We start from the raw sequence: 23,515 nt of genomic DNA on the forward strand, positions 1-23,515 counted from the left end.
CTAACACATCCTTTTACATAATTATTGCTGTGCTTTAACATTTGCACTTTATGGTCTTGACTATTTTATATAGAAATATACAGTTATTCCAATTTATTGCCATACTAAGTTTCTTAATATTTCTAATATATTTTAAGCGATTAAACTATCCACTTACGGGACTCTGCCACCCATGCATTAATGTGTTAGAGCTAATTAAATATTTGAATTGCATGTATATTCAGTTGTAACATATTGATGGACATTTATATATATGGATACACAAGCTGCTGATCTTATTCATATGTTATATTGCTTATTGGCTCCATTGTAGGTATAGAAATAGTAAGCTCTGTAGGGTCGCAATGAGTTGGAATCTACAGCAAAGGGTTTGGGTTTTTATAATGATTTTATAATCTTTATAATAGATTTGGATTTTCAGATTTAAATTTAAAATTCTCCTGTGTATCTGGAAATCCAGACCAAGAAAATGAAATACATATAGAAAAAACTATTTGTTAGGAAATAGTATGGTATTTCAATATACTCCATTATACTCAGAAACCCTGGTGGTGTAGTGGTTAAGTACTACGGGTGCTAACCAAGAGGTCGGGAGTTCGAATCTACCAGGAGCTCCTTGGAAACTCTATGGGGCAGTTCTACTGTGTCCTATAGGGTTGCTATGAGTCAGAATTGACTTGACGGCATTGGGTTTGGTTTTCCATTATACTCAATATAAATATGATTTGAGCATGTGATTCTTGGAGCCCTGGTGGTACAGTGGTTAAGAGCTACAGCTGCTAACCAGAAGGTCGGCTGTTCGAACCCGCCATTTGCAACTTGAAAACACAATGGGGGCAGTTTTACTCCGTCCTATATGGTTGCTTTGAGTCTGAATCAACTTAACAGCAACAGGTTTGGTTTGATGTGATTTTTAAAATATTAAATTTGAGAGCTTTTAGGTAGTATCTAAAATGTTTGATCAAATTAGCTAATATATAACCGTTTTTTAAGTTTACAGGATACACTGATTTATGCTAGCATAAAATCTGATTTCCTTCGGATTCCTTGTTGCTGTTGTTAGGTGTCATCAAGTCGGTTCTAACTCATAACAACCCTGTGTACGACAGAATGAAACACTGCCTAGTCCTGTACCATTGTCACAATCATTGCTATGTTTGAGCCCATTGTTGAAGCCAGTGTCAATCCATCTCATTGAGGGTCTTCCTCTTTTTTGCTTACCCTCTACTTTACCAAGCATGATGTCCTTCTTCAGGGATTGGTCTCTCCTGATAACATGTCCAAAGTATGTGAGACGAAGTCTCGTCATCTTTGCTTTTAAGGAGCATTCTGGCTGTACTTCTTCCAAGACAGATTTGTTCGTTCTTCTGACAGTCCATGGTACATTCGGTATTCTTTGCCAACACCGTAATTCAAAGGCATCAATGCTTTGTTCTTCCTTATTCACTGTCCAGCTTTCGCTTGCATGTGAGGTGGTTTGGGTCAGGCACATCTTAATCCTCCAAGTGCCATCTTTGCTTTTTAAAACTTTAAAGAGGTCTTTTGCAGCAGATTTGCCCAGTGCAATACGTCATTTGATTTCTTGACTGCTGCTTCCGTGAAATTCCATAAGAATTACAAAAGTACAATTTGTCTAAGTTCTGGTAAACCAGATACTTCAATTTTGGTTTCCAGAACTCATAATTTTCTATGAGAAATTATTTCTGGTTTTCTGGCCAGTACTGAGAACCGTTTTATTGTCTTAACTATTCATAGAGAAATAATGAAAACTCTGGAGTTTTCATGTAAACATAGCTATTAAGGAGTGTTGTCTTTGTTTGCTCTGAGGAAATAAATGTGTAGAAAATTCTTACTGTAAATATGATTATAGCTGTTTCCCAAAGCCAATAAAATAAGTATTTGGTCAGCTAATGAAAAATTCAGTCAGTGCAATTAAGCAGCTAATGTGAAGATATGAATCAGAGTTTCAAAGCTACTAAGTACCACTTACCATCATCGTGTAGGCTCAAGTGCTTTCCCCGTCAAGTCTCGGCAGTGTACTTTCCTATTGAAGGTAAACTTCATTAGGAGTAAGGTTATCTCCAAACCTGTAGTTTCCTATTGTGTTTAGAAATGTTTTCTTGAGACACAGGTAGTGATTTCATTAAAAAAAAAAAAAAAAATCCATCTCCTGAGCTTACAATGTGTCATGAAAAGATTTTTATTACGTTAGAGAAGAGTCAGGTAATTTGACCTCTGTCCAGAGCTCTTTACCTGGAAAAAGATAGAGGTTCTTTATTTGGAGGAATTATGACTGTATATATTTTCCTTGCCTTTATTTGGAATAAACCTGAATACAAATTAGATTCCTTATAAGAAACATTTAACAGTATAGGCCCAAACCCTCAGCTTTGGTCATTCTCCTCTATTACCACAAGACATAACAAAGGTGAAGCTTTCCATTGGGGCACTTTCTAAAGTTCCTTTATATACACATATTATACCTTATTCTTTATGAATCAAAATCACATCAGTATTTTTAGTATTTTAACTGTATTGTGGCAGCAAATGAAATTTGAATACAAAGACTAATTGGAAATTCTTTTATACAAATATGAATTATCCTTTAATTAGTTCTGCTGAGTACAGCTGGAGAAAATCACACAACTAGCAGACTGGTGCCACTCAGCCACCATTTTGCACACACTCATGGTTGGCTTCTTATTGTACACGATGACTTTCCCAGATCCTCACTCTCCCAATCTTTCCCTCCCAGCCTGCTTCCTTCACACTCACAGCATCACATTCCATCTCTTTCACAGAGGAAATATAAGTATCAACGTATTCCCTTAAAAGCCATACCCTAACTGTAATCTGTATTTGCACCCTATGTTAACTTCTTCTGTCCATTCTTAGAAGAGGGGCCTGTCTTGCATCTGAGACTGTTCCCTCCATTTGTGTTTCATATCCTACTTTGCTGTTCACCTCAGGGATATTACACTATCAAGTTGGTCCTCATCCTTCCTTCAGATCTCCTCTTCTCCATTAGCATTCTTTGCTCACCACACGAGCATATCCACATATCCCTCTTGAAACAACATACTCACTTCATCAATGCTGAATCTTCCTCTAAATACTGCCCTTTATTCCATATTTGAAGCCAATTTTTAAAAGAAGTCTTATGCTTGCAGTCTCCACAATTTAGCTTTTACTTAGAATCTGATTTTGCTTGTGTTAACATTGACTTCCTTATTACAAAATTTGGTGGATACCTTGTAGTCCTTATCTTATTTTACCTCTCTGTTTTGATTTGAGATACTGCCAAACAACTCTCTTATTCTTCAAATTCAGATTTTGCTTCTGTGGTACTATTTCCTTTCATTTTTTCTTTCTTTAACTTCTTCTAAATCTTTTTGGCCAGCTCTTCTTCCTCAGTGTACTCCTAAAAGTTGTTATTGTGCACCGTCCTTCCTTGGCCTTTTAATCTCACCCACTACCACTACTTAGTACCTACTACGTGCCATACTCTGTGTTAGGTACTTCTTGTACATCATTCTTAATAATTTATAACAATACTAAACAACTATGTAACTGAGGCCACTATTAAGAGGGCAGTTAGGATTTAGCACCAAATCTGTTTGATTTTAAAGCTATATTGTGATAATAGTTTTTCAAACTTTTTAAAACAGCAGAAGTGTTTTTTAAAAGCAAAGTCTCACTGTTGTTGGGTAATGTCTAGTCAGTTCCAACTCATGGAGACCCTGTGTACAACAGAACAAAATGCTGCCCGGTCCTGCAGCATCCTCACAATCATTGCTATGTTTAGGCCCATTGTTACAGCTACTGTGTCGACCCATCTCGTTGAAGGTCTTTCTCTTTTTCGCTGACCCGCCACTTTAGCAAGCACAATGTCCTTTTTCAGGGACAGGGGACCCGCCCGATAACATGTCCAAAGTACGTGAGGTAAAGTTTCATTATCCTCGCAGCTAAGGAACATTCTGGCTGTATTTCTTCCAAGTCAGATTTGTTCATTCTTCTGGCGGTCTGTGGTATATTCAGTATTCTCTGCCAACATCATAATTCAAAGGTATCAATTCTTCTTTGGTTTTCCCTATTCATTGTCCAGCTTTCACATTCATATGAGGTGATGGGTCAGGTGCACTTACTTTAGTCTTTACAGTGACGTCTTTGCTTTTTACCACTTTACAGAGGTCATTTGATTTCTTGACTGCAGAGTCCATGGGCATTGATCGTGGATCCAAGTAAAATGATATCCTTAACAACTTCAATCTTTTCCCTGTTTATCATGATGTTGCTTATTGGTCCAGTTGTGAGAATTTTTGTTTCCTTTATGTTGAGGGGTAATCCATACTGAAGGCTGTAGTCTTTGTCTTCATCAGTAAATGCTTCAAGTCCTCTTCACTTTCAGCAAGGAAGGTTGTGTCACCTGTATATTGCAGGTTAATAAGACTTCCTCCAATCCTGATGCCACATTCTTCTTCATATAGTCCAGTTTTTTGGATTATTTGCTCTGCATACAGATTGAATAACTATGGTGAAAAGATACAACCTTGACGCACACCTTTCCTGATTTTCAGCCATACAGTGTGCTCTTGTTGTGTTCAGACGACTGCCTCTTGGTCTATGTACAGGTTTCTTATGAGCACAATTAAGCATTCTGAAATTCCCATCCTTCACAGTGTTGTACATAATTTGTTATGATCCACAGAGTCAAATGTCTTTGCATAGTCAATAAACCACAGGCAAACATCTTTCTGGTGTTCTCTGCTTTCACCCAAGATCCATCTGATATCAGCAGTGCTATCCCTCATTCCATGTCCTCTTCTGAATCAGGCTTGAATATCTGGCAGTTCACTGTCACTGCTGCATTCAACTGATTTTTTAATTATCTTCAACAAAATTTTACTTGTGTGTGATATTACTGACATTGTTCGATAATATCCATGCTCTGTTGGATCACCTTTCTTTGGAATGGACACAAATATGGATCTCTTCCAGTCATTTGGCCAGATAGCTGTCTTCCAAGTTTCTTGGCATAAATGAGTGAGCATCTGTTGAAATATTTCCATTGGTATTCTGTCAATTCCCGGAGCCCTGTTTTTCGCCAATGCCTTCAGTGTAGCTTGGACATCTTCCTTCAGTACCATTGGTTCTTGATCATATGCTACCTCCTGAAATGGTTGAACACCGCCCAATTCTTTTTGGTACAGTGACTCTCTGTATTTTTTCCATCTTCTTTTGATACTTCTGCATTGTTCAGTATTTTGCCCATAGAATCCTTCAGCAGTATTGCAACTCAAGGCCTGATTTTTTCCTCCAGTTCTTTCAGCTTGAGAAATGCAGAGTGTGTTCTTCCTTTTGGTTTTCTAACTCTAGGTCTTTACACATTTCATTATAATACTTTGTTGTCTTCTCAAGCTTCACTTTGAAACCTTCTGTTCAGCTCTTTTACACCTTCATTTCTTCCATTTGCTTTAGCTACTGTATGTACAAGAGCAAGTTCAACGTCTCTTCTGACATCCACTTTGGTCCTTTCTATCTTTTCTGTCTTTTTAATGACCTCTTGCTTTCTTTATGTATGATGTCCTTGATGTCATCCCACAATTCGTCTGGTCTTCTGTTATTGGTGTTCAGTGTGTCAAATCTGTTCCTGAAATAGTCTCTAAATTTGGTGGGTTATACTCAAGGCTTTACTTTGGCTCGCGTGGACTTGTTTTAACTTTCTCCAGCTTCAACTTGAACTTTCATAAGAGGAATTGATGTTTTGGTCTGCAGTCGGCCCCTGGCCTTATTCTGACGGATGATATTGTCTCTTTCCACAGATGTACTTGATTTGATTCCTGTGTATTCCACCTGGTGAGATCCACACATATAGTTGCCGTTTATGTTGTTGAAAAAGGTATTTGCCATGAAGAAGTCATTGGCCTTGAAAAATTCTATCATGTGATCACCAGCATCATTTCTGTCACCAGGGCCATATTTTCCAACTACTGATTGTTCTTCTTTGCTTCCAACTTTCTCATTCCAATCACCAGTAACTGATTGCATGTTTGATTAATTTCAGAGTGCAGTAGTTGGTAAAAATCTTCAATTTCCTCATCTTTGGCATTAGTGGTTGGTGTGCATATTTGACTGGTTTTCCCTGTAGGTATATGGATATTACTGTACTTTAGGATAGATCCTGAGATGTTTTTTGGCGATGAATGTGATGCTGCTATTCCTCTTCAATCTGTCATTTCCAGCATAGTAGACCATATGATTGTCCAATTCAGAATGGCCAGTACTAGTCCATTTCAGCCTAGAATATCGATCTTTATGCATTCTATTTTTGATGACTTCAGTTTTCCTAGATTCATATTTTGTACATTCCACATTCTGATTGTTAATGGATATTTGCAGCTGTTTCTTCTCATTTTGAGTCATGCACATCAGCAAATGAAGGTCCTGAAAGCTTCAGTCCATCTACATTATTAAGTTTGACACTACCTTGAAGGGAACCCTGGTGGTACAGTGGTTTAAGCATTTGCCTGCTAACCAAAAAGTCAGCAGTGTGAACTTAGCAGCTGCTCCTTGGAAACCCTATGGGGCAGTTCTGCTCTGTCCCAAAGGGTTACCATGAGTCAGAGTCAACTCGATGGCAACAGATTTTTTTGGTTTACTTTGAGGAGGCAGCTCTTCCCCAGTCGTCTTTTGAGTGGCTTTCAACCTGAGGGGCTTATCTTCCCACACTATTATCAGTGTTCCAATGCTATTCATAAGTTTTTCACTGACCAATTTTTCAGAAGTAGACTGCCTGGTCCTTCTTCCTAGTGTGTCTTTGTCTGGATGCTCTGCTGAAACCTGTCTACTATGGGCGACCCTGCTGGTATTTGAAATTCCAGTGGCATAGCCTCCATCATCATAGCAACACGCAAGCCACCACAGTATGACAAACTGACAGATGAGTGGTACTACACGCTAAAATATAAAACAGATGAAAACAGAATTAGTATGTTGTGATGGAGATGACAGTTTCAGGGCCCTGACAGCTTGGCACTCCTCCCCATTCTACCCACATGGTGCCCCAAGGCCACTTGCTCAAAACCAGAGGGCTCTGGGGAAGCCATTTAAAAAGGTACAGTGAATGATTTTTGTTAAATCCCGAGCCTGTATTTATTTTCTTTTTTTAAAACTCAGAATTCCAACTGAATCCTGTACATTTCTATCTTTCTACCTGTATGTCTGACAGTTACCTCAGCCTGTATGCCTGATAAGTATCTTAGCTCCTTTTGTCCCAAATGGAACTTATTATCTTCCTTAGAAACCCTATTCCAAGTATTGTATATCCTGTTGTGAAATTTTCTAGCTGAGCTAATCTTCCAAGCCCAAGACCTACTAGTTTTTAAAGATTCTTTCTTTTTTCTATCCTACCCATAATTGAACAGTTAGGGTTCTTAGAGTCATAGCCCATAGAGGCCCTCATAATCTTTCACATTGCTTCCTTTTTCTTTCTTTTCAAGAAAATTTTAAAATTCAGATTCGATTGCATTAGTAACCTGCTCAAATCTTTTCATGGATCCCCATTATCTATTTTAAAAAATACATAAGACCCGTCAAAAATTAACACTTAGAGCATGCCATGTTCTCTCTGGCCTCCAGCCATTGTACACTCTCCTGTTTCCGAGAATGGTCTCTTTGCCTCTTTAACTACCTGGCAAATTATGGTTCTCCCTTCATGTATCACCTTATTATGCATTAGGTTTTCTGTAAACATTCTCTTGATTTGTCCAGGCTTCGAATTCTTTTATATTTTAAAATTGGTTTATTTTCATGTCTTTCTTCCCAGTAGACTTTGCGGTCCTTTGGGACAAGGGCTGTATTTTTATCTAGCATTTAGCACTGTGCCTGGTAGGTACATAGTAAATGCTCAAGATGTGTTTGTTAAACAAATTTTTTTTTAAGAAGATGTAAATTTTTAACCTATCTGGGTGTCAGGTGCTTTATCTGTTAATGAGACAGTAGGATAAGATGATGTCTAATGTTCCCTTCTGACTTTATTCTGTTACTTTGTATACAAAAGAAAAAAAAGAAAAACCAAACCTGTTGCCATCCGGTTGATTCCGACTCACTTTCTTTACTTGTCCTTTATCCACTATTCTTCTCATCTATTTTACAAAACATTTAAAATTTATTTTCAGTAATCTCATGTCAGATTAATTATATTTTTAAAGGGTGGGATTTTATACTTGATATTTATTTTATATTATTCCAAATAAAATTATCCCATTTTCAGTTCCATGAGACATTCATCTTTACAAATGGAAGCCAATTAGGAAAAAACATATCAAGAATCATCTTAGTTTGGACTTTGCTTCTTCTTTACTTTCAGTTGACTCCCTGTGGCAGGTCTAATGCAAAGCATGGTTTGGAGAAAAGAAAACTGTGTGGCTTATTTTATGAACTTTGGAATGTCAGGTGGAAAATGATTTTTCTCTCAAAAGGTAGAAATCAAGAAAATGTAGGGTTTCTTTCTTTTAACTTTTTTCAAGTGATGAAATAATGAATGTAGGTATTTAACTATAAAGATTTTTATAATGTATTGAAGCAGGCTCTGTAAAATTAAACTTTTAAAACATGATTTTGAAAACAAGTCATATGTAACGCATGTCTTTTTGTTTAAAATATTATACAAGCATATGCAGAGTTATAAGACATTGCCAAAAAATGTAGTCTGGAAGTAAAGCAGAATACCGAAAATCATGCTATAATTTTTTAAATAAAAGGAAAATATGTTCTTTACACGTGAAGTTTTTGGTCCAAATGGTATTTAACCAACTAACTGACTAGTCTGTTAAAACATTCTATTCCAGAATGTTTTTGTACCATTAATTGCATTAACACATTACTTCTGATAATGGATATAGGTTATTTTTTTCCCAAAGTGATTGCTTTCGGAAGAAAGTACAAGTTTTCTGTAGGTTTAAGTGTTAAAACTGTTTCTTAAAAACTTGAAATTGTTACACATTAAATCAGAACTCTTGGAGCTTTTTCAGATTTTACAGCTAGAGTCACTTGAGTAGATATTTGAGGATCCTGTTTTCACTTGCTGGAGAATAGAATTTTCCGTAATTAAGAGAAAACATCAGCTATTTTACCCACTTGACTTTGTCTTTGCTTGTTATTATTTGCTTTAGAGATTTATCCAAGTTGTTGACATGATTCAGATTCCAGTGTATGAAAAAGAGCTTTTGAGAAAAAGGTGCTTTGAATGGAAAAATAAATATCTTACAAAATATCTAGCTTCGGGTGTGTCCAGTTCTGTTTGAATTTCTTGTTTTTCTTTGTATTTATAGCTGTATTCTATTATAGCATTATTCTCTTATATATCTGTGAGTATAAAATTGGTTAACACACTGAGAGTTCAGCTAATGAGACAGAGGATGAATTAAAATCTCAAAGCAATTTTCAAATATACCCATTTAAGAAAATATAGATATTTATATTTTAAATAAAATCATTTTATACTATCCATTATACCTCAACTTTCTGTTATTATTGTAGGCATCTTCTAATTTCCAGGAAACCTTCCTATCATCCTCAGTGATTGATGTACAGCTTATCCTCCATTCAACCCTCTGCCATCTTATTCCGCCATAATTTGTAGTGATAACTCTTTTTATATCCTCTTCATTTTCATTCATCACCTTTTATTATGGCCACACTTTGGATATACACCTCAACTAACCAGAATACTGATTTAATTTTTTAAATTCTGTACGCTGTATTTACAAGTTAGGATAAACAGTTAGAAAAAATGATCAATATTTAGTAAGTAGATACTTATCTTGCTATTAAGAAACCTATCTAGTACGGAATATAGCCATGGTATATACAAGAGTTTTTTTTTTTTTTTTTTTTTTAATATATATATACAAGAGCAGTAGAAATAAAGTGCCTTTTCTGAGGAGAAAATTCAGAGAAGAATTGTGCCTGGCAATCCAAAGTGGCATCATGGAGGAGGTGGCATCTTAAAGTTATTAAATACTTAAATCATAGAGAAGTACAGAGAGTAACAGTGCAAACGGTAAAATGTGCTCGGCTACTAACTGAAAAGTTGGAGGTTGGAGGTTCGAGTCTGCCTAGAGGCACTTCAGAAGAAAGACCTGGAGATCTGCTTCTGAAATACCAGTCATTGAAAACCCTATGAGCACAGTTCTACTCTGAGACACATAGGGTTGTTATGATTTGGAATTGACTCCTTGACAACTGAAACTGGAACCCTGTCACCCAGAATTAACAAATCTGTTTAGAAAAGTCTAAAGATGATTATATGAAGAAGAACAGGGCATTAGGATTGGAGGAAGACTCTAACAACCTGGGATATGCAGTGACACAACCTTACTTGCTGAAAGTGAAGAGGACTTGAAGCACTTACTGATTAAGGTCAAAGACCACAGCCTTCAATATGGATTACACCTCAACATAAAGAAAACAAAAGTATACCTCAACATAAAGAGAACAAAAACACACTTCAGCATGAAGAAAACAGAAGTCTTCACAATTGGACCAATAAGCAACATCATGATAAATGGAGGAAAGATTGAAGTTGTCAAGGATTTCATTTTCTTGGATTCATAATCAATGCCCATAGGCTCATTTTTGCTTCTTGGATCCTTCCCATTGGGGTTTAATTTCCTTCTTGCTGAAATATCTTCTTTAGTGGTTCTTTCACATTTTCCTTTTTTTTTTTTTTTAGCTCTGCTCTGTGTGTTTTCCTCACATGTATCTTCCAAATCACTAGTTTTTCCTCTACCTGTTTATAATATACAGCTTAACCTGTCCATTGAGATTTTTATTCCAAGAATTTCTGTTTCCTTAAAAAAGGAAATGCCCGTTCTTTTCATATTGTTTTCTTCTTGACTAATGGGTTTCATCCTTTCTAACGCTGAATATACTTTTAAAGTTTCTTGCAGCTTGCTCTCTTATCCATGGTTTTTGGAACGTTAGTTTTTCCATTGGTTGTGTCTGCTGACTTTTTTTTTTTTTTTATTATTGTGAGCTCCTTTTTAGTGGGAGTTTTCTCATGGGCCTTGGGTTGTGGAAGCATAGTGACATAGGGATTCTCATGTGCTTGTGCCAAACTCTGTTGGTTTCATTGAATCTGGACCAATTTTTATTCTTAATTTATTTGAGCTGGAGTAAGCTTGGGTTTTCTGATTTCTTAAGTGTGATTCCTTCCCCATGCATGACCCTATATGGATTGTAAGCTTTCCTGTGGTTTTCCCCAGGCCAGTGAGCAGAATTTTCCTATCAGTTGTTTCATAGATGGTACAGCATTTTGTAAATCCAGTCTTTACGCAGGGAGCCAATTACAGTTCCAACTCCTTACTTCTGCTAGGACTGACACCTGTCTTCTGTCCCTATATGAGTGTTGAGTCACTGGTACCTAAGGCCTTCTTGAACTTCAGCCTCTGTCCACTGCTCTGATATTGAGTTCCTTTGTAATTTCTGGCACCTGAGAATTTTCTTTTCTTGCTTTTAAATTCAGTGGTTTTATTATTTTTGTTTGCTATAAAGTTTGGGGTTGGATATAGCATTTGTGTGTTGGGGATAGAAGTTTCTGTGTCAGTTCAGAATTGAGTAATTGGCATTCGAACCATAGCTTTGGAAGAAAGGCAATGGTGAGGGTATTCATAAAGCTTTCCAGGATAAAAAAGTAGTACGAACAAAGGTATGGAGTGGGTAGTTATGAGGCTTTAATAGGGAATAACTGAAAACCTTATGGTGACTTTGGCTTAAGTTCAAGGTGTATGGAGATGATTAATGGGAAATATGTTTGGAAAGGTAGGCTAGAATCAAGTATAGTAGGCCTTGAATATCAAGCTACGAAATTTGGACTTTATTTGCAGCAGGGAGCCAATGAATGTCTAGCTGTAAGAGAGGAGTGCAGAGCTTTGCCCCGCTAGAAGGTTAATTTGATAACAATGAATAGGTTGAAATGGAGAGAATAGACTGTAGACTGTAGATTAGTTATGAAACTATTAACAGTAGTCTATGAAAGAGGTAATAAAGGCCCAAAATAGACATTGGTAATGAAGAAGATATGGGAGATAGATAGATGCTTCTAGAAGGATACTATGATGCAGGTTTCATACTGGTATGCAGGAGAAAGATGATTCCAAGATGACTCCCAGGAATCTGATGAAACTATTAAGAGAAATCTGACAGATTTGTAAGAAGAGATGAGTTCAGTTGTGAAAATATTACATTTGTAGTGCCAGTGGGATGCCCAAGTATATGAAAATGCTGGACTGTAAGAGAAGAGGACAGGGCAAGAGATAGAGATGTAGGCTTAGCAGAACAGAGATGATAATAGAAGCCATACATTTCAGAGAGATCTTCATGAATAGTGGGGAAGGGAGGAGGTAAGCCAAGAAGAAAACTGGTAATTTAGGGAAAAAAAAGAAGCAGGTAGAAAAAGAGAATTTTGGGAATCATATGCAAAGCAGTAGGGGTATGGCCAGTAGTGTAGTCCGGTGTGGCAGAAGCCAGAGGTGAGAACATTTCAGGGCAGGAGGCTGTTGCCAGAGTTAAAGAGGTGGAGAAAGATGTTGAGGATGAAGACCCAGGAATGGCTGTTTGATATTAGTGGGAGTCAAAATACAGGACATGAGAAATGAGGAGAGGCACTGAGAGTAGAAATAACGTAGCGATTTAACTTTTGAAATAAAACTTATTAGAGTATGCATATTTTTTGTGAAATGTAGAGCTATATGTATATGTTTGTGTGAATATAAATGTAAGTATTATATTTGTATATATATGTATGTTTGTGGAAACCCTGGTGGCGTAGTGGTTAAGTGCTACGGCTGCTAACCAAAAGGTTGGCAGTTCGAACCCGCCAGGCGCTCCTTGGAAACTCTATGGGGCAGTTATACTCTGTCCTATAGGGTCGCTATGAGTCGGAATCGACTCGACTGCACTGGAACTAGGTTATGTATGTTTGTAAACTCTTCCCATTTGTCTTTTAATATGTAAGTATTAACATCTTTGGGTTACTCTGATTCCCCAGGATAAAAGATTAACAAGCAGGACCTCTCTTTATCCTTTGTCTAATTAAAACAAAGCCTCTCTGTCCCAGTTAGATCTTCATAATTGGGGGTCCAGTGAAAGGGAAATGAGAGAAGGTAGCATTGTTATTGTTGGAATAGATTTGGGAATAGACAGGAAGTTTGCAGGGTAGGGAAGGATAGATATATAGTAATTGTTATTACAAGATGCTGTCCAGTTGGCTCTGGGGCTCATGGCAACCCCATGTACAACAGAACAAAATGAACGAAACGTTGCCTGGTCCTATACTATCTTCATGATCTTTGATATGGTCAAGTCCATTGTTGTGGGTACTGTGTTTTTTGAGTGTCTTCTAACCTAGGGAGCTCTAGCACTATTCTATTGTGATCCAGAGGATTTGTATTGGCTAATTTTAGAAAGTAAATCACCAGGCCTTTCTTCCTGGTCTGTCTTAGTCTGGAAGCTCCACTGAAACCTGTCCACCATGGATAACTGCTGGTATTTTGAAATACTGGTGGCATAGCTCCCAGCATCACAGCAACCCAAAACACACAAGCTACCACAGTACAACAGACTGACAGAAAAGCACTTTGGGAATTTGGTGAAAGCAAACTTTGTGAAAACATACTTTCTATTAATAGCATCAAAGAGAGGGTGTAGTGTGGACAGGGACACTAAACTTTACTGAATGCCTGTTCTGTGCCAGGTACTTTACATACAGTTAATCTGAAAAAGCCTACAAGGTATTATCATCCCCCTCTTACAGACAGGGAAACTGTGGTGTGAGAAATAAAAATACTTTCTAAACTCAGGTCGGTGATTGGTCAGGGAGGGTTTCAAACCCAAATGTATGTTTCCAAAGCCTTTGTCCTTTCTCCTAAACCATTTTATATATTTATGTGGTTGATACAAAAAGGAAATGGTACAGGGGAAAAAAACTGAGGTTGTTTATATTTAATTTAGAGAGTTTGCAGTCAGCAGAAAACCATACCAATGGGGAGGGCTTTCCTTCTGCAAGCCTAGGAGGGTGCTTAACTCACTACCATTGGATGGAGAGGGGATTTGAATGCGGTTTCTCCATATAAACTGTTACCTTAATATTAGCCACAAAGAACTCAGTATGTTTCACTTTGGAAAAGAAGTAAAAATCTGCAGCATTGTTGTGGAAAAACTTCCAGATTGCCAGGGTTTTGATTGAAGTCCCATTGACCACTTAACTGATTTCATCTGCTGCTTTGTTTTGCTGCTTTGGTAGATCAGTTTTTAACAACTGATCGCTACTTTTTGTTGTTGTTAGATGCTGTCCAGTCAATTTCTGACTCACAGAGACCCCATGTGACAGAGTAGAACTGCCCCATAGGGTTTTCAAGACTGTAATCTTTACGGGAACAGATCATCAGGTCTTTCTCCCATGGAATGACTGGGTGGGTTTGAGCCACCAACCTTTTGGTTAGCAGCTGAGTGCTTAACCACTGCGCTACCAAGGCTCCTTAATCAGTACTTAGATGTGCCGTTTAGATGTGTAATCTCTAGTCAAAGCGTTCTTTACAAATATATCTTACAAACTACCGCCTTTCCCATTTTAAATTAATGTATTGATCTTGTATGGAAACCAGAAAGTCCACTAAAACAGTAGAAGAATGTATGAATGGAACATATGTGGTGCAGTGGTTAAGCGCTTGGCTGCTAACCGAAGGGTCAGTGGTTTGAACCCACCAGCCACTCTGAGGGAGAAAGATGTGGCATTCTGCTTCTGTGAAGATTACAGCCATGGAAACCCAGTGGGTTTCCTATAGGATCTTCTTTGTCCTATAGGATTGCTCTGAGTCAGAATCAACTTAATGGCAACAGTTTTTTTTGTTTTGTTTTGTTTTGGGATAAATGATAATTAACATGAACTATTATTGTATAAATGGAATCATAGTAGCTGTAAGTGATAATATTGGCTGAAAGCAAGGCCAACTAAGAATGGTTCAGACAGTATTTCCATTGCAGATTACTGGCTGGAGTAATAGCATCTATAGCTGTGACTGCTCTGTGTACTCCTTTTTTTAAATAAAATATTTCATGTATAGAATATATATGTATATATATAAAACCAAACCAAACCAGCTGCTGTTGAGTCGATTCTGACTTGACTTAATGGTGACTCCATAGGATATTTAAGGCTGTGACCTTTTTGGAAGCAGATCACCAGGACTGTCTTCTGAGGTGCTTCAGGGTGAGTTCAAGCCACCAACCTTTTAGTTAGTAGTTGTCTTAGTTATCTAGTGCTATTTTAACAGAAATACCACAAGTGGATGGCTTTAACAAAGAGAAATTTATTATCTCACAGTCTAGTAGGCTAGAAGTCCGAATTCAGGGCATCAGCTCCAGGGGAAGGATTTCTCTCTGTGTCGGACCTGGAGGAAGGTCCTCGTCCTCAATCTTCCCCTGGTCAGGGAGCTCCTCAGGTGCAGAGACCCTGGGTCCAAAGGATACGCTCTGCTCCCGGTACTGCTTTCTTGGTGATATGAGGTCTCCATCTCTCTCTTCTCACTTCTCTATTTTATATCTCAAGAGACTGGCTTAAGACACATCTAATCTTGTAGATCTCATCAACATAACTGCCGATAATTCACCTCATTAACGTCATAGTGACAGGATTTACAACACGTAGGAAAATCACATCAGATGACAAAATGGTAGACAGTTGCACAGTACTGGGAATCATGACCTAGCCAAATTGATACACATATTTTTGGGGGACACAATTCAATCCATGACAGTAGTCAACTGCTTAACTGTTTGCACCATCCAGGGACTCCAGGAAAAATATATATAGCATACATATTTTACAGAGTAAGAAAATAGCTGAATTGTTTCCATTCTCATTGCTTCTCCCTCCTCTACTCTTTCATGTCCTGTATTTTAAATTCTACTCATTAACCTGGGGATGGAGCATAATGAAAGCCTTTGAAGCCCCCTGTTTATATTCCTTTTCCCCCTACTTGTGTTCCCACCTCACCCCTAGAGGTACTCATACTGAATTGGGTGATTATCATTCCCTTGCTTTTCTTTAACTTTGCCACACATCTATATAGAATGTTTAATTTTGTATGCTCAGAACTTCATATAAATGGATCCATGTTGTAACATATTCTGTGACTTGTTTCTGGCTAGCATTGTTGCTGTGTTAGAGCTGCAGCTCATTTATTTTCACTGTTGTGTAGTATCCCATTGTATAAATAATAATAGTTTATCTCTTCTCCTGTCAGTGGACATTCGTTTTTTTTTTCCCCTATGAGAAATAAATCGGTGGTAAATACTGTGAATAGGTCCCTTGGATCCTGTAGGTAAAGAAATATAATAGGTTTTCCCATCCCTGTGTCTGCTATTATGATCTCCTCAAATTACAAGAAGGGGTCAGCCACAAGTAGCACGTTCTAATTCCTTTCCAAGTGGCTTTGCAAGTCTGGGGAAAGAGAGTGTATGAAGTATTGGCAGGGGGTGATAGCATTTGACACTTCAGAATATCTTAACTTCTCTTGTCAGACAGATCATTACATGTTCTTTAGACTTTTGTCTAAAGCCCTCCTCTTTTCTCATTCTGGCCCCTCTCCCTAGATATTAGCATCTACTCTTATGGTTTTAAATACCATCTAAATGCTGATCACTCCCAAATTGATATCTTCATTTCATACCTCTTTTCTTAGCACATATATATCTAGCTGCCACTCTGCATCTCCATTTGTGTGTCTCCCTTTACACTCAAATCTAAAATTAAACTACTGATCCCTCCCTTCTCTCTGCCCCCAACCCAGTTTGTTCCTGCTCCAGTTTTCCATTGTCTCTGTGAAAGCATCTTCCATGTTCCACATGGCTGGATAGCTGGAGGTCAACCTTGACACAACTTTCTCCCTTCCCCCTCCCCGGCCCCCATATCCAATCACTCCTATAAATTCTCTCTCATAAATATCTCTTAAACCAGTACTTCTCTTCATATCCACTGCCCCCACCCTAATCCATGGCACCATTGTCTTAAACCTAGACTAGAGAAACAGTCTCCTAAGGAGCTTTTCTGAATCAACCCCTGCTTTTCTCTAATCCATTGTGCAGCCGAAGTGGTCTATTTAAATTATCAGTGGCTTCTAGTTGCCCTTTGGATAAAATTTGCAGTTCTTACAATTTCCTTTAAAGTTCTTTGTATACTTTCTGTGTAGATTTCTATCCTTATCCTGAGTTGGAGCCTCCTTTACCTTTATTCTCCTTGCCACTTCACACATGCTGCTCCCTCTGCCAGGATAGCTCCTCTTCTACCCTTGTCTTGCTAGCTAATTCTTCCTCATCCTTCAGGCCTAAGCTTAACTATCATTTCCTTACAGATGCCTTTTCTGATCTCTTTGTTCGTATTGGCTTCCTTTTTTATCCATTCACAGAGCCCTTTCTCATTCATAATACTCATTATTTAACAATTTTCTTCTCTGATGGGTTAAACTTCAAGAGGACACGGAGTCTTTGCTCTCTGCTTTATTATCAGGGCTGCTTCAATACCTGGCACATAGTAGGCATTCAGTAATTTTTTTATCTTTTTAGGAATGAATGAGCTGCGTACATCTGAATTTCTACACTTTGTCTGGTCCACCATTGTGGAAACATTACTCGTCCTGCCTTTATAAAGATATGGTGAAACTTCTGGCATATGTCTGTTACCAGCATGGTGTTCAGAGGAAAGAATTACATTAGGCCAACCAGAATCAGGCACTAGATTTGTTAAGAACTTTATAAAAGAAATTAAGAAACTAGAAAATTTATTTTTATAATATCTACTGTGTTTTCACAGAAATGGTTCTTGTCTCTCACTGGGTTGCACAAAATCTACGCCTTCGTATGATTTGTTATTTTTTGATTTTTCATGATCCCCACTCCACACCAATGTGGTTATTTTCCTGAATTAAACTCAGAGGAATGAGTATCATAATGCTTTAAGAATCAGTGAGTAAAAAAGCATTATTTATACCATTTTTTCTTCTTAGTCACATCTAAGCATCTAAGAACAGTACCAAAATTAACCAAACAGAATAATCTGCTGCTGAGATAAACATCTTCTGAGTTTGAGAAGTATATTTAAGATTTATCAAAAATCATTTGGTCTATTCGCTGCTTTTATTATCTGTTTTTATGATTCTATCCAAGTTCAACTTATAGTATCCGATTCTTGAGCTATTCCTGTGTTTCTGTGCATCATATGGACAAAATCTATTCTTAGAGGCCTATCAGTTGAGATATCCAGCACTACCAACAATATTGTTGATAGAATATGTTACACTCCAATAGGTATATCCTCTGTGTGTTTGTAGTTCACAGTCAAATCAAGGAAGTATTTGTTTCATTATGTAATTACATTAATTTTCAGTAATGGCTACTCTATCCTAAATACACAGTGTGTCTCTTTATAAATTTTGCACAGTTTACTTCAGTTGTAATTTAGAAAGGCTTAGCAGTCTGTATGCAGTTGTATACTTGGATACCATGTGGCTTTTAATTTCCAAATTTGAGCTTTGGTGTTGAGATGATCTCAATTTCTGGCATAATTGTTCACTCTGTTCTCAAGTGTGCTAGTATAAATCTGGAATCAGCTTTAATACTTAGTTTATTCAAGTTGTACTCTCACTTGCTGGCTAGATAGTAAAGTTGTGAAGAGTAATATCATGAGTGTTTGTGGAAGTTTGGTGTATTTTCAGCTGGAGTTCATAAAGCCGTGTGTTTTTATAACCAGAATTATGGACAGAGTTCTGACTTACAGTGCCTTTCCCCGTGCATCTTAGAACATGTTATTATCCATTTCCCTCTGTAGACAGTTTTTCTGTTATTCTGACATTGTGACTAGGTGAGGACACCTGAACACTAAACTTAGTTTTCAGAATGTTTGTTTTTTAGTAATAGCTGTTTGAGAATACTATTATTCTGATGATTTTTAAATCTTGTTGAGATAGACTTTCTGTGGTTAATGTAAATCTTTTATAGCTTTGGCCAGTTTTCTTATAAGAGCTCTTGGTCTTGACTTGCTGAGATCAGCTGGCTGATCTCTCTTAATGGCACTTAGATTTGAATTTTGTGGGCTAGGAGGCAGAACTGTTTGCAACTGCTCTGTTTAATGCAAGATAGCTTTAAATGCAGACTTAAAAAAATGAGGCACCTTGTAAAAAGAAAGTCTTAGTCTTTTGAGTTCACTCCCCTTCTTAGTTTGAACCAGTGGAAATTTTTAACTCTCCATTTTTTTTTTTTTTTTAAGCCTGATAATTTAAGATGGAAGAAACTAAACATGAACTTCACATTTTCATTTCAATTTAAATTTTGAGATTTCTTGGTTCTTTGGAGCCAAAGTGTTTTAAGGGTTGTCATGAGTAGATTATGACTGGAGGGGAAGAGTGCTGCCTCTTGGTCTTGAGTGACAACCCCTGCCCTCTGCCCCTAACTGATAACTCAAAGCATTGTTGAATAGCACTAAAATGAGCTCAGTCCAAAACTTCAACCAGATGGTCAATACAGGGCTTTTAAAGGAAGGGAAATGGTAAAAGAGTAATCTCAGAGGAACTCTCTTATGTTAATGAACTGAGAGAATGAAGTCTTTCTGAAGCTAAGTGTAAATTATACCACCTTCTTTGGGGAGCAAAAGCTGCTAAATGTAACAGAAGAAAATGACAGTGTAGGAAATCAAAGTTCAGGAACAAACCTTCAAGTGTATAATTCCTCTCTTACTCCCCTCTCAGGATCCATTGCCCCCTCCCTATTCCTCCCCCTTCTCCAAAAGTCCATTTGAAAGGGATTTTGATGGGTCATGGCTATGGAAAGCAACTTTAGGCAGAGCATAAATCAGGACATAAGATGCCCTTTGTACAAGAATTATCTTAGACATGCGTTTGAAAATATACTTTTTTAAAGCCTTATTAAGAAAATAATCCAAGGTATATCTTAAAAAATCTTTGAGTTTAGTCTGCTTTCCGTAAAAATAAGGTATAGGTACCAAAATAAGCAAACCTTTTTTTCACTTTCCTGGTTTCTGCTTATAAGATTTACAGGTATTTAAAATAAACCCGTGGAAAACAGAAATTGTGTCCTGGGATTGGCTAAATAAAGCAATTACCTCCAGGCTCCAAAACCCAACTGAGCTTGACGTTTGGAAATAAATTTGGCAAAGAGTTCTTCCTCATTCTGTTGTATAAAGGTGTACATGAAATGATACTGACCTCTGCCAGAAACCCCAGGAATCCTATTCAGTGATGTACTTGTAACAGTCGTGAAAGAATTAAAACAACACAGATGTGGATTAATGTGAAAAAGTAGGCAAAACACTAAATTCTCATTGTGTGGTTTCAGTGTGGCAGATCCTTTAAAATACTTTGGTGTACCACATAATTAAAGGGTTTAAGAACATTCAGTTTAGATACATAGAAAATAAAAGCCCACAGTTGAATAACAAGAATGAACTATGCTTTATTTTTCTAAATTGGAATTAATGTAGGTTGCCATGGTGAAAATAGGTTGAAATATTTCACAGTAACTGTTTTGTGCAGCCCTAGAGATCAAAAACAGCAATGTAAATAAGAAGGACTCTTGAAGAATCATACTCACAGACATGGTTAATGTAAATGATTGCTAGAAGGGAAGTACATTTTCTTCAATACTATGCAAAGAAATTTTAATTGACTTGATTTTGGCAGTGAGAATCATACAACTTAGCATTGATAACTCAAATTTAAAAATATTTGCTCATTGCTCTGGATTATGAATGTGAGGTTCCAGAAAAACTGTGTTCAAACACTAATTAATCATTTTAAATGAACTTTTTTTCACACATTTATGACATCAATGAGTATGACTGTTTATTATATTTGACCTATAAAAGCTGAACTGTTTTATATATTTATAGAAACAGTGCACAGTCATAAATTAAAAGATGCAACTGTTTTGGATATTTTACTGGTGGTCTTGTGTTTTCTTGCCAGCAGTGCAGCTGTTTGAGGTTTCTCAGGATAACATATAAAAAGTTGTATGCACACTGCAAGTTTATGCTTGAATTGCCAAGCCAGAGATGGTATGACTCAACTTTCCCAGAAGCAAGTTGAACCAAAATGCGATGAATCAAAACAGCTAGTTGCACAGTGGTTTGTATTACAGTTAGAAAACCAATTCTTATTTATGATAGTTGACTTCTTAAGGCTGACAGATATTCTGTGGTGCCTAGATTTTGCTATGAGTCAATAGCCATTGGAGTTAAGACCACACTTTTCTTTTGAGGGTCTGAGGAATAGAGTGATACAATATCATTTCTGGTGTGTGAATAAAAATTAACCAGAACCAGTTCCTGCTGAATAGATTCTGATTCATGGCGACCTCATATGTTTTAGAGTGGAACTGTGTTCCATAGGGTTTTCAATGGCTGATTTTTTTTGGAAGTAGATCACCTGGCCTTTCTTCCTAAGTACCTCTAGGTAAACTTGAACCTCTGACCTTCTGGTTGATAACTCAGTGCATTAACTGTTAACACCACCCAGGGATTAAAATTAGACAGCAGAAAATTTGTCATCAGGAATGGAATATTTCATTCCCAAGATACCCATAAAAGTATTAAAAAAAAATAACAGTATTACCCACTTATTATTTGTGTGATAGTTATTCAGTTCCCAGTGGAGAGGAATTGGTTTTGTGTTTTTGGAAGTTGATTTTCAGAGTTAATTTAACATTTACTCATTTTTCATGCATCAGAATCTTAACAGTTGACATTTTATTGTGTCCTGGGAGGTAATAAGCAGATACCTTTTTGGCCAGGTAATAGGTTTGGTGAGTTCCAAATTAAACCTTGTGGGACCTAGGGTTCAATCAAGAGTTTGACAGTTACTGTGTAAGAACAACAGTCTCCAAAGTGGGATGCATCCCAGGGGGGATATGTAATATGTAGTATAAGGAGAAAATACTAGAACTTTAAATGTTAGAACTGGCAAATTTAAATATTTTTATCTCATCCTTTAAAAATTTTAAATTATATAATATACTTAATGCATAGTCTACAGCCATACCACCCTGAATGTGCCTGATCTTGTCTGATCTCAGAAGTTAAGCAGGGTCGGGCCTGGTTAGCACTTGGGAGACTGCCTGGGAATACTGGGTGGTGTAGGCTTTAGGGACCCTGGTGGCGCAGTGGTTAAGAGCTTTGCTGCTAACCAAAAGGTCAGCAGTTTGAATCGACCAGGTGCTCCTTGGAAACCCTATGGGGCAGCTCTACTCTGTCCTTGAGGGTCGCTGAGTTGGAATCTACTCGACGGCAACGGTTTTTTTTTTTTTTTTACTATATTATATATATAACTGATCTATATAATAAACAAAAAACAAACAAAACCAAGTCCACTGCCATTGAGTCCATTCTGACTCACAGCGACCCTTAGAGGACAGAGTAGAACTGCCCCATAGGGTTTCTAAGGCTGTAATCTTTTATGGAAGCAGACTGCTGCATTGTTCTGCAGAGCGGCTGGTAGATTTCAATTGCCAACCTTTTGGTTAGCAGCTGCTCCTTATATTTATAATAGTGTATAGTATACAAATACTATATGTATATAATTTAAAAACAAGTATACAAATTTTGGAGATATATGCTCAGACTCTTTTATACTGTTATATTATCAAAAAAGCTGAGATCATTGCTGAATAAATATTAATTCCTTTTCTCCTTCCACTTTTCCCTTCACCCTTGGCAGAGAAGCAAAGAATTGAGTTAACGCCTTGATTTGTGGCACTGTGAATAAATTATAGTCAATTACAGGAGCTTAGGCTGTGTCTTACTTTAACCACTTTTTCTATTTGGTCTCTTATATTGCCATATATTTTTTAATCACAGGAGCTTATTAAACATGAATAGAAATGAAAAACAGACTTGTTATTATGTTAGAAATAATAAGTTGCTAATGCATCAAGAGCTTGACACACAGGAAGTCTGAATGAATGAACAGAAAAGTTTCCAAGTTATTAAAATGTTGTGGTACCTGATTTATTCATTTGCTGTACTGGTAATTCTAAGGCCAGTGAAGCTCCTTTACTTCCTGAGGCCTGAAGAAACAATGTGGTTTCTTAAACTCAGCATTAAAGCAAAGCTGGAAATACTTGCTTTCCAACTGCGCCGGTAGTCATGCTAACAAGCTGCCCTCTCTTTGGCTAGAATTGTCTGATTTTTTAGACCTGTTTTATCTGTCTTTGTCAAAGGAGAAAGTTTTAATTGCTAAAAAGACTGTGTGTTTGTGATTCAAAAAAAATAGTGTCTGTTGCATTGTCTTTTAAGATCATTTTAAGATTCTTTTATATTTACTGTTCAGGACATTATTTTGAACTTAGTCTCAGATATTTCCAGATATGTATCTCAATTCCTAGTCTTGGAGATAACAATTTTCTAAGTTTTCTTTTCCTGCAAGGATAGAGACAGTATTTTTTTGGA

General features: G+C 37.1%; 1 protein-coding gene and 1 pseudogene across 3 annotated transcripts in view; both read left to right on the plus strand.

Annotated features, from left to right (window-relative positions):
- The window catches only part of MNAT1 (MNAT1 component of CDK activating kinase), a 233,985-nt gene that overhangs the window by 209,541 nt on the left and 929 nt on the right, over positions 1–23,515 (plus strand). The gene's annotated exons all lie outside the window — the stretch shown is intronic.
- On the plus strand, positions 22,096–22,210 carry LOC111750240 (5S ribosomal RNA; annotated as a pseudogene).

This window comes from Loxodonta africana, chromosome 10 (genome assembly GCF_030014295.1).
Source record: "Loxodonta africana isolate mLoxAfr1 chromosome 10, mLoxAfr1.hap2, whole genome shotgun sequence".
NCBI lineage: Eukaryota > Metazoa > Chordata > Mammalia > Proboscidea > Elephantidae > Loxodonta > Loxodonta africana.